The sequence below is a fragment of the Musca autumnalis genome, unplaced genomic scaffold (assembly GCF_047663935.1).
Source record: "Musca autumnalis isolate F117 unplaced genomic scaffold, ASM4766393v1 scaffold_4, whole genome shotgun sequence".
NCBI classification, from domain to species: Eukaryota; Metazoa; Arthropoda; class Insecta; order Diptera; family Muscidae; genus Musca; species Musca autumnalis.
In genome coordinates this window covers 247903006-247918131 of record NW_027411977.1, presented here as the reverse complement: position 1 = coordinate 247918131, position 15126 = coordinate 247903006, and positions in this window count along the sequence as shown.

Below are 15126 nucleotides of genomic sequence, written 5' to 3'. Positions count from 1 at the left end.
CTGATCCGCCAAAAGATTTTTATAAACATTGATATGTTTAAAATATTTATTCGCGAAAAGATCTGTATAAATATTATATTTTTAAAGGACCAAATAAATCACGCAATCATGATCCCTAGTTAGAACTTATTACAGCTATAATTAACAAAAATGTTGACCACAACACGTATGTACATTTTTAGAACACATGGTGAATATTTCTTTAAAGAACATGTCTTTTTAGGTCAAATCGGATGCTTTTTCGTATTTAGTATTTCCTTCACCAAACAAAAAATTAAAAAAATATATATTTTTCTGCAAGGAGGGCACCTTCAAAAAAGTGATATAACTCAAAAAACGCAAAAAATCGCACCTTGGTAATTATGTAGTTGATTCAGAACCCTTTGCTGAAGATATTCCCAATAGCAGAATCACGGCCAAACACGGCCAATTTAGTATAAGTCTATATGAAGTGAGTTTAAGAAAAATAAAATATTTATTTTTGACTTTTTGTGTTTTTTGGTCGCTACCCATAATGTTTAAGCTATATTATATATTAAATAAATTCCTCTCGCAATTACCAATCTATTCCATTTTACATATATTTACATTTGGTTTATTTTTCCGCGGTTTTAAATACATTGAAATATGTCTTACAATATATATATTTTTTAATTCTTCTTCGAAATTCTCACTTTGACTGCAATTTAAACCGCGATAATGACACTATTTTGAAATATATCATTCATATTAATAAATTTTGACATGTTCTTTTTTTAATGCCAACTAAAAAATTATTATTATTAAAAGTTGCAAAATCGACTTTTTGCCTCAAAACTGGGCAAATTACCTATAGTGCATCAGCCTTTTGGGCTAAGGAGGGTATATACACTTTGATACGATGAAAATGTGCCTCATCGAAATAATGGTTTTAGGCCCCAAGTATGTTTGGACGAAATGTGTTTCAGACAATTTGGAGTCGATCTAGCCATGTCCTTCCGTCTGTCTGTCTGTTCTGCTGGCTGGAGCGCACGATAACTCTCGAACGGATGAACCGATTCGGTTCAAATTTTGGCTTTCGTAATATTTTGCTCAAACTTAGTTTAAGTTCGAAGATGAGCTACATCGGTTTACTCCTTCCGGTACCTCCCCCACAAAAGTTCGAAAATGTTCGGAAAGTTTGTGAGCACGATAACTCTTAAGGGAGTGACCGATTTGGTCCATACTTTGTATAGCGTAATATGGTCTCAATAGGTCCACTCCTTCGGGTACCTCCCACACTAAATTTCAGAAAAGTTCAGTTTAGGACCATCTCTCGAATCGCTTTGATTTTTGTTTTAGCAACTTGTATTCACTGCCCTCCATACGACGGTACAAGTTTCATCAGGGGCAAGTCCATACATCCTGCGAAAATAGCATAAAAATTGCAAAAATCCCCTATGACACCGTGTGAGGTGGTTGGAGCGCAAGATAACTCTCGAACGGATCTGCCGATTCAGTCCAAAATATGGCCATAGTAATATTTTGTCCAAACATAGTTTAAGTTTGAAGATAAGCCATATCGGTCCACTCCTTCAGGTACCTCCCCCACAAAAATTCAAAAATGTTCGGAAAAATTGTTTGCACGGTAACTCTTGAAGGGAGTGGCCGAATTGGTCTATACTTTACACATCCTAATATATCTACCAGATATAGATCAAATAGGTTCAAATATGGACTATATTTGTCCACTCCATCCGGTACCTCCCACACAAAATTTCGGATAAGTTTACTTTAAAACATGCTCTCGAATCACTTTAATTTTTGTTGAAGCAACTTGCATTCACTGCCTCAATTACGATGGTAAAAGTTTTTGTAGGGGCATGTCCATACTTCTTGAGCAAACAGCCCGAAGACTGTAAAAACCCCCTATGGCACCATATGTTGTGGCTGGAGATCCACTTCCATAACGGTCAATGTCGATCCATACATTTTAGTATCTCCTCCGCAAAACTTTTAATCTTTAATCCTAATCAACATTTTTGTCGGTTCAAACGCCCAACATTTTGAAAACCCCCTAAATACATACGTAATTTGGGAAAAAAATTGTTTAAATATACACAGGCTGTCGGCAAAGCCGACTGATACTTTTTTATACTTGTTTAGAAGAGCTTTAGCCCTTCTATAGAAGACGGCTTTCTTATAGAACTTAATGCACAAGTCTTTAATTTAAATAAAGTCTCACCATACACGAACATATACATATGTAGTAATAATCTCTCCGTGGTCATCTCTGATTTAAGGCCATATAAGTCCTTTACGGTTTCTTAGAGAAGTACATTAGGTGTTATTGTGTATGTGTCTCTATATCCTTTTGATTTTTTACTATCCTGTCTTAACATTTTTTAACCAAACATTTTTTAGATTCCAAATTTAAAAATTACATCTTTCTTGCTAAATTTTTCTTCTCCCATTAGCCTTAAGGCTTAAGAAAATTGTTTGTAAATAAATATTAAAAAAGTGACAAACTTGTGAATATTGCACATTTACCCGTAGCTGGGGGCCATGTGCTTTTTTTTATTTCAATTTTGTGGGTGAGGAAAAAAAGGAACATTTGTGTCATGTTTTTTTTCGAGCAGAGGTATCATCACAGTAAGTTACTTGATGGTTATCAATTTTACACTGTTTTTTCGCTTCTCTACAGTGTGGGATTAGTGAATGAACTTTTTTCCTATATTTTCTCCATCAATAAACAAATTGCATTAGTTCAGCCAAGCGAGAAAATAGTTTCCGTTTTACCGAACTTTATTTTTTAAATAGCTTAAGAGGCATAAGGAGATGTATTTTTATTATTTATTTGGTGAGTAGAAATGGAGGAGAGTTAATGTCTGAGACATATTAAAACTAACCATGGGCAACAAAATAATTGTAAGTTGTGGTGATTACTGTCAGTATCTCTGAAACCAAGCAATTCAGGGGGTTTTATGAAAGCTACTTTTAAGGGACTCATTTCTTCCCTCTTCCTTTTGTTCTTCAGATCCATAAACTCAAAATTATTTCATGAACAGTTTCAACGTCTGAATTTGAAGCAGAAAGAACGATATATTTGGTTATAACGAAAAAATTCTTTAAAAAAATAAGTTCTGGTAATAAACGGACTTGAATTTTGTCTGGAATCGTACTTACATTATAGTCAGGCATACCAAATTTCAAACATCCGAAATTCCATTTCTGGGGACACTGAGACGGGGAAGTGTTATTGATATTAATAAGCAATAAATCATAGACCAGAAAAATGTGTAGAAACATTTATTAACCTACTACGAATAAAATCTGAATAGCCCCTAAGACACCTACTGATTTTTAACCTCTACTAAAGTCACAAATTGAAAGTGTCAATAGTGTGCCAATAATATTATTCGTGAGGTAGTGACAATATTCGCAAAATTGCAGCTCATATCATAAATGTTTCATCATCATCATCCTCAGCATTGGATGTACAGCATAAATTACCATGCATGGCTCCACAGTTTCAATCCACTAAAATAAGTTGCTGCAAAGTGAGAAGAAGTTGATATGCAAGTAGACCAACTACCACCAACCAAGCAACAATGAAATGAAACATAATCTGCCACAATAAGATGACGACAAACAGCTACTGTTTGTTGTTTCCTCTTCATTTGGTGGCTGTGGTTAAGTTTGTTGATCACAGCTTCCTTTTGATTGTGGCAATGAGTGAGTGACTGTAAATCACCATAGCTGGTCAAACAAATCCGGGTAGCAAGCAGCTACCCGCTACCCAACTTCTTACCTACCTTTTTCATAGACATCCTCCAACTCATACTCCTGGTGAGTATACAACATACCTGTCTCAGGCACAGATTTGCTTAACGTTTTATGTTGTTGTTGATATTCAATGGTAGTGTGGTGTGCTCTGCTGTGGCTGCAATAAAATGTTTTATTCATGAATTTTTGCAGTGCCCGCTCCCTCGCTCGCTCGCTTGACTTGTTCACTAGTTATGCTAATTTTGTGATGATGCTGTTGCTACTGCTGCTACTGCTGCTCTTGTGGTTCCTTTGGCATTTCCTCCTTGGCAGCCACTTTTTTCCTTTTTAATCTTGTCGGCTTGAATGCTGCTGTTGCTGCTGCTACCTCTAACTATCTGGCACGTTTATATCTTGAGCCTAGGCGGCATTTGCCTTTTGAACGCTTCGGAAAAACATGTTGCTAAACATATTGTTTTGCCGCCACTCGCCACTGGAGAGCCATAACAAATCGTGAGGATTTCAGGAAACAAATCTTCAGTTTATGCTTCACTCCATACATTCACTCAGGCAATAGGAGGCCGGCGGCTGTTGGTTCGTTGGTTGGCTGGCTAATCTGATTGAAATGAAATTGTACAAAATGTTATGGTTATTATTGATTGTTGGTTAGTTGACTGTGTGCCAATGTCGTTTTCTTTTACTTCTTCTTTTTATACCCTCCACCATAGGATGGGGGTATATTAAGTTTGTCACTACGTTTGTAACTACTCGAAATAATCATAGTAGACCCCACAAAGTATATATATTCTTGATCAGCGTGCAATTCTACATCGATATAGCCATGTCCGTCCGTCTGTCCGTCTGTCCGTCTGTCCGTCTGTGGAAATCACTCTAGCGTCCGAACGGATTGACGTAGGTTGATGAAACTTTGGGAAAATATATTATATGTACGTAGGACTTTTGGTATTGAAAGCGGGCTATGTAGGTCCACGCTTTCGTATAGCCCCCATACAAAATGACGCGTGACGCGTCGTCGTTTTAAGGAATTTTTAAGATATCTGTTCCATTTTACCACCGAATTGGTTGTAATTTGGTACTTTGTGTCTCCAGAGGCCAAAAAACAATCCTACCAAAGTTGGGTTATATAGGTCCACGTTTTGGTATAGCCCCCATATAAGGCCCCATATAAAGTACGCGTCATTTTAATATTCTTTGAATGTATTAGACCCATTTGACCACAGAATTGGTTGTAATTTGGTATTTTGTGTCTCCAGAGGCCAAAAAACATTCCTACCAAAGTTGGGTTATATAGGTCCAAGTTTTGGTATAGCCCCCATATAAGGCACCATATAAATTACGCGTCATTTTAATATATTTTGAATGTATCAGACCCATTTGACCATAGAATCGGTTGTAACTTTGTATTTGAGTTTCCAGAGGCTAAGAAACATTTCTACCATACAATATTTATATGGGTCCACGTGTTGATATAGCCCCCATAATACGATATCTCCCGATTTTCGATATTTTGAAGATTTTAGCCTCATTATCACACCAAGATGGCTGAAATTTGGTATTTAGTCTTCTTTAGGCTTATAAAACTTTCCCCCAGAAATTTTTAGGTATAGGTCCACGTCATCATATAGCCCCCATAGAACGGTACCTTCCGAATTTCGGTTTTTTGAAGGTTGTGGTCACATTAACCCACCGAAATGGCTGAAATTTGTGGTGGAGGGTATAAAAAGTTCGGCCCGGCCGAACTTAACGCTTTTCTTACTTGTTTTTGTTTGTTTTCGTTTGCAATATCAATAATTGATTATTAGATAGAGGACAAATTCTAGGAAAGATTTCGTAAAAGGCATACAAAACATATATCACTGCCTATTTTGAATATAAACAGAAGGAATTTTATGGTATTTTGTACAAGATTAATTTATTGCTATGGTTTGAAAAGAAGTTGTCTGTGAAGTGATCTTCTTTTCTAGATGCAATTTTTAGATAAAATTGGAATGGGAATATGAATGGGAGGTGAACCCACATAAAATACATGTTGAAGTTAAACAAGGGTCCATTGATTTTTCTCTAAAATATTTTATATACTTCAACAGAGTCCCTATAAATCGTAAAGGTTGGGACCAACCATTTTATCGAATTATGAATATCAAATTTCAACCTTAAGTCTAAATGTTCTTAAAGAAGAAGTTTTAGAGATTTTCTTTAAATAATACGATCGTTTTTCTCTGAGTAAAGTAGCAGCTCTTCCATAAAATGAACAATTGTCTGAATGTTTCGTTCATAACGAAGACCTGTAGTGCGATTATCTAACTCCTTTTTGGGGTCACCGAAAAAAATCGATAAAATTAAAATGCTTATAAATTCGCTAATTAACTATGTTTTTCGGTAAGTTAGCGACGAATAAAATTTAGTCGTTAAGTTCTACCGACATCAAGAGTGCTGCTAACTTTTATTTTAATTTTTCATTCATATTTTTGCTATTTCATTTTACCAATTTTTGTCGGTAACTCAAAAATGAGTTAGAGAATCGCATTACTGATGTCCTTTAAATTACATAAAATACAATCCTATTACAAGTGGCTCACCTTCTGTTAGTCCCGGCTTACATTAGACAATTCTCAGTTTGTTGGAGTGAGAGGTGAGGCAAATAGAAACCCTTCACCTCCGGAACCCACCCTCTCTCACCGACAAATTGAGAATAGCCTCAAACAAAATTGCCTAAAGTAATTTGTGACATAAGCCTTTTAAATTTAAATAAATTTTTATCAAATTATCATTTGTTTTTTTTTTTTCTTTAAGAATAATAAAATTTAATATTTTATTGTATCTTTGCAGCAAAGTGGCAAAAACGTGACAAATATTACAATTTAAGAAAATGTGTTAACCGCCTCCGCGTTGTTACAGGTAAGTCTAACGTTTTTATGCATTATTGTACCAAGATTTCATTATCTATAATTCGATGTGGCTGTGTAAAAATGTTTCTTTACAAAGCATTTTGATTAGTAAAGATCAAGGAGATTGTAGAGGAAAAGAACAAAACTCTATGCGAACACCATACTAATGGGTACTTTACACGATATGTTTTTTACATATGGGTTGTCACTTTTTATATACAAAATGTATATGCAAAGTGACAGCACATATCGCTCATTTACTCAAAGAGTGACACATCTCGAAAAATCTAATTCCGAAAAAAACGCGTTTTAAGATGCCTACTGAAATTTGACTTCCCAACTTAAAAATATTATTACATTAAAACTAAAAAAACTACTTGGAGCATCTATTGGAAAGAGCTAGCCAGATATCAGTGCTAAATTTCTGTGCAAGTTCAAGCATGATTTGTAGTGTTTTAGTGCTTTATAACCTCAAAAAACGTTCTAGATGATTTATTCCAAATTCCTAGAAAATAAACTGTAACTCATTGAGTTTTAGAGATATCAATTTGAAAATTTGACACAAGATAAAGTAGAAGTCTTAGAAAAAATAGAAATTGCTAACTCAGAAAAGACATTTTTTGAGTTATGCCACTCTTTGAGTAAATGAGCGATATGTAAACGAACATATCGTGTAAAATACCCAAAGCTTAACAAAATTATAGGTCTGTATGATCATATACATACATATATGTATGTAGATAGATAATTGTTTCGATTATCGTGATTGAAATTTTTGAAATAAACCAGTATGGTCCGAGGAAGCCAACAGGCACTAATATGATTTCGTGTGTGGACCTTCCTAACCATGTTATGGTAGAGCCCAGAGAGTCCCTTCAGGACATATCTTCATGATCTAGAGATAGATCCAGCGTTACAATAGAGTCACTAGGACAAGAGGCATATCACACATGAATGAATAGTATTCAAACGCGTGCAGTCATTCACGTCATAGTCGGGAATTTCATCCGCGAAGTTCACCACCTCCAATTGCATTAGCTATCGTCATAATCCAATTCCACGGCGACGGGTTCTTCTATGCCGGATTGAGCCGAAGCCACACAACACCCGAGCATCGGGTGCTACCTCAATACGCATATTTGTTGTTTGTATTTGTATAGCTTTTCTGTGTTGGGAGCGACATATCCCGGAATGGCTGCCACGGATTCTTTTGGTTCGTGCAGGGGCGCAGGAAAACCCAGGACCAATATGGATGTGCTCCGTTTGTCACATACGCATCCACCACACTCAACCTTAGATGAGCTGCAATTAATGCGAGGGACTACGACGGGGACTATGTTGCTGCATGCTGCGCGAACACTGCAATCAGTGAGTCGCAATCTGAATACACGTACTTTTTTCAGAACCATTTCACTAAAAAAATACCGAAGTACCCCCACGGCAAATTCAGTACCATTTCACATAATCTAGTCCCACAGGTTGAAAAATTCTATGTGAAACTAAAAATGCGGAATTCACACTTTGCTTCCAAGATTAAGATTGTTATTGCAACGAAATATATGTACCTTCATATTTGGAATATACCAAAATATGAACCTTTATTGATCATTTTCTTCGTTGAGCTCTTCCCATTCTTCAGATTTCATGATATAAGCCTTTGTTGTTGTTTTTTTACTGAGTAATTGATTTAATAATAATAAGTAATTGATTTAATAATAATAATAATAATAATAATAATAATAATAATAATAATAATAATAATAATAATAATAATAATAATAATAATAATAATAATAATAATAATAATAATAATAATAATAATAATAAATAAGTATATAATTAAAAAAAAATTAAGTAACAGTGTTTTATTTATAAATGCACTTAAAAGTTGAAAATAATTTTTCATGATGGAATCTCTCAAATAAAACGCTTGCCGTTCAATATTGTCACAATTTTTAATTCAAATGCAAGCGTTTTATTTGAGAGATTCTATCATGAAAAATTATTTTCTACTTTTAAGTGCATTTATAAATAAAACACTGTTACTTAATTTTTTTTAATTATATACTTATTTTCTAGTTTTTAGTGCATTTAAAAATAGAACACTGAAACTTTTAATTTTACATTTTTACATTTTTTAGATTTTCAATTTTATTTGTATATACTTGAGATTGAGCTAAAGGAAAAAATGGACCCATATTGGTTTTGGTTTCATATTCATGTATTGTCATCTAAATCTGATAAGTGTACAAAGTTTTAGTTCGATTGGTCAACTACAATGTGTGAAAAATGAGTTACCAGGTTTGAAAAGCAAATTAGATAAAAAACTGTAAAACAGTGTAAAAATGGACCAATATTGGTTTTGATTTCATATTCATGTATTGTCATCCATATCTGAAAAGTGCTCAAAGTTTAAGTTCGCTTGGTCAATTACAACTGTGTTAAAAATGAGTTATGGGGTTTGAAAAGCATGTAAAATTGAACACTGTACAACACTGTACAAATGGACCAATATTGGTTTTAATTTCATATTCACAATACATCCAAATTTGAAAAGTTTGCAAAGTTTTAGTTCGATTGGTCAACTGCAACTGTGTGAAAAATGAGTTACCAGATTTGAAAAGCAAAATACCGGAAATCGGGTGGTACCGTTATATGGGGGCTATAGGAAAAAATGAACCCATATTGATTTTGGTTTCATATTCACGTATTGTCATCTAAATCTGAAAAGTGTGCAAAGTTTTACTTCGATTGGTCAACTGCAACCGTTTTAAAAATCAGTTACCAGATTTGAAAAGGGGGTTAAGTTCGACACCGTAAAAACACTGTAAGAATGGACCAATATTGATTTTGATTTCATATTCATGTATTGTCATCCAAATCTGAAATGTGTGCAAATTTTAAGTTCGATTGGTCAACTGCAACTGTGTGAAAAATTAGTTCCCGGATTTGAAAAGCAAATTAGATAAAACACTGTAGAACTGTGTAAAAATGGACCAATATTGGTTTTGATTTCATATTCGTGTATTGTCATCCAAATCTGAAAAGCGTGCAAAGTTTTAGTTCGATTGATCAACTGCAACAGTGTTAAAAATGAGTTACCAGATTTAAACTAAACACACACCAAAGCAAGTTAAATAAAACACTGTAAAAAGTACCTTTTCAGTCAAAAAAGTACCAATTTAGTACTTTTTGGATTTTTTAAATTTCCATCCCTGCTTAACACCAGCCGTTGCTGTTCCAATCCCCGAAAATGCATGCTTTTTGCAATTTAATTGCAATGGACTACGAGTAGAGCTGGCAAAAAATCGATGGTACTATCGATAATATCGATTTTTTTTTAAAAATTCAATATCGATATACAGTTTTTTCTATCGATATTATCGGATTAAAAATCCCTAACCTAAAATCTATTGAAATGATTAGAAATAAAAAAAAAAAAAACATTGTTCCACAACATCCCATACGGGACAAGGGGGACTTCTCTCATATCAGTGAGTGCACCCCGATTCATATTAAGCTCAATGATATGGGACCTACTGTTTATCGCCGAGTCCGAACGGCGTGTCTTAAGACACCACTTGTGGAGTTTTTCAAGCCTGAAATACTCAGGAAATGTCGCCAACATTACTGAGGGGTATTTTGCCACCGTTAAAAAATGTTTGATGTTGCCTGGCCGGGGAATCGAACCCCCGACCTTCTGTGTGCAAGGCGGGCGTGCATATCATTGCACCACGGTGGCACCCAATTAGGCGGCTAAAAACTAAATTGCAGTTTTGTGTATTTTTTTAAATAAAAGCAACTGTTTTTTTATACCCTCCACCATAGTATGGAGGGTATATTAAGTTTGTTTTTCCGTTTGTAGCGCATTGAAATAATCATTTGCGACCCTATAAAGTATATATATTCTTGAACAGCGTAAAATTCTGAGTCGATCTGTGCACGTCCGTCCGTCTGTGGTAATCACTCTAGCATCCACAAAAATGGAAATAGGACTCTGAAATTTTGGGAAGATGTGTCTTTTGTTTGCAGGCAGGTCAAGTTCGATGATGGGCTATATCGGTCCATGTTTTGGTATAGCCCCCATATAACGGTACCTCCCGATTTGAGGTATTTTGAAGTTTTTAGTCACATTTTCAAACCGAATTAGTTATAATTTGACGTTTAGGGTTCCTAGTGATAAACAAACTTATATTCCAAAGGATATGGGCATAGGTCCATGTTTTGGTATAGCCCCCATATAACGGTACCTCCCGATTTGAGGTATTTTGAGAATTTTAACAACAATTTTTAATCGAACTAGCTATAATTTGACATTTGAATTTTCAGTGATCACGAAACTTCTTCACAAAAATTCGTCAACATAGGTCCATCTTTTCGTATAGCTCCTATATAACGGTACCTCCCGATTTTCGGCATTTTGAGGGTCTACATTGTTTGATGGAACTACCCTCAATTTAATTTGACTTTTGAGGTTCACTGCAGTTACAAAACTTTTCCACCAAAAAATATGAAGATAGGTTGACACTTTGATATAGTCCCGTAGGTGGTACCTTTCACCTAGCTGAACACATTTTTATACCCTCAGCATTTATGCTAACGAGGGTATATACACTTTCATACGGGCAAAATGTGCCTCATCGAAATAATGGTTTTAGACCCCATGTATGTTTGGACGAAATGTGTTTCAGACAATTTGGAGTCGATTGAGCAATGTCCGTCCGTCTGTCTGTCTGGCTGGCTGGAGCGCACGATAACTCTCGAACGGATCAACCGATTCGGTCCAAAATTTGGCTTTCGTAATATTTTGTCCAAACATAGTTTAAGTTCGGTCCATTCCTTCCGGTACCTCCCCCACAAAATTTCGAAAATGTTCGGAAAATTTGTACGTACGATAACTCTTGAAGGGCTTATCCGATTTGGTCCATACTTTGCACATCGTGAAATGTCTACCAGAGTTAGATGAGGTTCCAATATGGACTCAATCGGTCCACTCCTTCGGGTACCTGCCACACAAAATTTCGAACAAGTTCAGTTTAGGACCTGCTCTCGAATCGCTTTGATTTTTGTTGTAGCAACTTGTATTCAGTGCTCCCCATACGACGGTACAGGTTTCATCAGGGGCAAGTCCATACTTCCTGAGAAAATAGCATGAAAGTTGCAAAAAACCCTATGACACCGTGTGTAGTGGTCGGAGCGCAAGATAACTCTCGAACGGATCTGCCGGTTCGGTCAAAAATTTGGCCTTAGTAATATTTTGACCAAACATAGTTTAAGTTCGAAGATAAACCATATCGGTCCACTCCTTCAGGTACCTCCCCCACAAAAGTTCAAAAATGTTCGGAAAATTTGTTCGTACGGTAACTCTTGAAGGGAGTGGCCGAATTGGTCCATACTTTACACATCTTAATATATTTACTAGATATAGATGATGTTCAAATATTGACTTTATCTGTCCACTCCATCCGGTACCTCCCACACAAAATTTCGGATAAGTTCACTTTAAGACCTGCTACCGAATCACTTTGATTTTTGTTGAAGCAACTTCCATTCGCTGCCTCACTTACGATGGTAAAAGTTTTTTCAGGGGCAAGTCCATACTTCTTGAGCAAACAACCCGAAGGGTGGAAACCCCCCTATGGCACCATATGTAGTGGCTGGAGATCCACCTCAATATACACCGGTTGAGGGTATATCTCTGTCGGCAAAGCCGACTGATACTTTTTTACTTGTTTAGATTAGATTTGATAATTAAGACAATTGGTGTATCTATCCATGGTCGAATTTTTTTTCCATCTAAAATTGTGAAAGGACAATAATTATTCCATTTTAATTAAGACTATTTTATGGTGGAGGGTATAAAAAGTTCGGCCCGGCCGAACTTAACGACTTTTTACTTGTTCTCCTTTATATTTCCTCCATTTTTATACCCTACACCACACTGTAGTAAGGGGTATTATGTGTTAGTGCATTTGTATGTAACATGCATAAGAAAAAGTGATAGACCCATAGTTCCTTCTAGAATGCATGGAATCACTTTCTGAGTCGATTTATGCATGTCCGTCCGTCCGTTCGCAACGTACAGGTCGCATTTATTTTCCGATTTGGCTGAAAATTTGTGAAGATAATTTTTTTAGCCGTCGGAAGAACGCTATTGCTTTTGGTGAAGATCGGTTCAGATTTGGATATAGCTCCACATATATTTTTGGCCGATTTGAGGTATTTGATGCATCAAACACGCTATATCTGTCCAATTTTGATGAAATTGGAATATATGACGGAATTAGGTCTATAGTTAAATGTGCCAAATTATATCGAAATCAGTTCAGATTTGGATAAAGATCCCATATATATTGTCGCCCGATTTCACGTATTTGCTGCTTCAAACACCTATATCTGTTCAATTTTGATGAAATTTGGGATGTGTATTGGAATTTGGTCTAGTAATAAGTGTATCATATTATATCGAAATCAGTTCAGATTTATATGTGTATATCTCCCATATATATATTTTACATATTCACAGTGGTGTAGGGTATCAAATAGTCGGCCGCGCTCGACTTTGATCCCTTCCTTACTAGTAATTTCCAAATTAATGGGGATCATAAATTAACGATAATATCGAAAGCCATCGAAAGTCATCTGTGTCGAAGAAGTATCAGTCATCTGTGTAAAGAAAACAAATAAACACGATATTTCTGACGCTTATAGGTTTTTTGTTTGAGGTTTTGGGTCAATTTCTCAGGAAGTACGGTCTAGCCCCCGAAAAAATTGTACCTTCGTAACTAGGGCCGCATACACAACATGTTGCCAAAAATTTAAAAGCAATACCAGACTAGTCTTCTACTCTCTTTCCAAACTTTGCATAAGAGGTAATTGAAAGAGTGGTCAGATGTAGTCAATATTCGGACATCGGATTATCTCTGTACGAAATAAAACTATGTACAACGTTTGGACCAAATCAGTTTCTCTCTTCGAGTGTTATCGTGCGCACCATTTTAGTGAAAAGTTTTGAAGTTGGTCCTGAATTTGGGTGTGGGTTGACCTTTCTCTACATCGAACTACAACGGTTGTCATTTCACGCTTGCTTTATCGGTAAAAATCATCACAATTTATCCCCAATTTATCTGTCAATGTAATTTCTATACATTATTTCTTGAGGTCGAAGCACTCAAGGTGTTTGTCGTCAAAGTCCATGCTCCACTTCTCCAGATAAAGCGTGATTACCAAGAATTCCTTCACGTGAGCAGCTTCCTCTTGGATAGCTTTGTGGATTCCTGATTGATATGGAGATGGGATTTCAATGCCATCAAAGCTAGTGGGACACGCTTATACGAGGGTTGCACGATAACTATCTGGCCTAACAATGAAAACGCGAATATTTACCATCAAAAATTGTTTTATTGCTTTCTTAAGTAGTTTCCAGCATGATTTATACACTTAACATTATTTTAACCAAAAGTTTATTCATTTCTGCTACAAGAAAATGTTTTTGAGAAAAAAGTCGAAAAGTCATCACCCTAAATAATGTTTACCTACATACATATGTATGTATGTATGTATGTACCTACATTCTAAAATGAATATCCTTAGCAATTTCATTAATATCACAATTGGTTTGCACAAAGTTGTTTTTGTTGTTCATTTTTTTTTTAATAATACATAATTGATTCTATTTTTTCACTCTTTAACTAGTCCTCATTTAATTATTCAAAACGGCATTCAAACAAAAGAGTAGATTGATTTCATAGATGTGTGGTCTGGTGGTGGATACACAGAATGAAAAACTGAAAAACGTTGCAACCACACCTTGTTATGAATATTTCATTTGTCAATTTATACTAACGAGGAGTAGAGTCTAACCTGGAAAAATTCATCCATCAACGATTGCATTGCATTTATCAGCAAAACGCGATTTATGTATATGCACACGTCTATGTAGAACGAACACTCACACACAATTTTACAACAAAAACAAACATAAATCCATGCGTAAAGCTAATAATGTGAAATCAATCAAGCGCTAAAATTATGCATCACTAAACTCCACAAACAAATTCAAAAAATGCCAAATGAAATGCAAAATGCCATGGGAGGAAAACGGAAAACGGGCAACGAACAACGAACAACGGTGCGCAAAATTAAACAATGAAAACTTTGAAAAACTTTGTGAGATTTGCGTTTCCAAATGGCATGAAAACTTGACGATTCTCAAGTAAAACTGTAACTTTGTATATAGCGGACATGACATAGAGAGAAAATAACTGTATATACCACATTTCCATTGTGAAAATAAAACAGTTGTAAGCGAGAAAGAGACATGTAACATAATTGTGTTATAGCTTCCCTCTTTTCGCTTTATATACTTTATTGTGATTGGCTCATGGATATTCGGCCAATGAGGGCGCTGTTTGAATCGCTCTCTTTCTGTTACACCTCCTTGGTGTGGGTTAGAAGATAGTTGTTTTCTGTCTTTCATTCTGCAGCAGCAGAG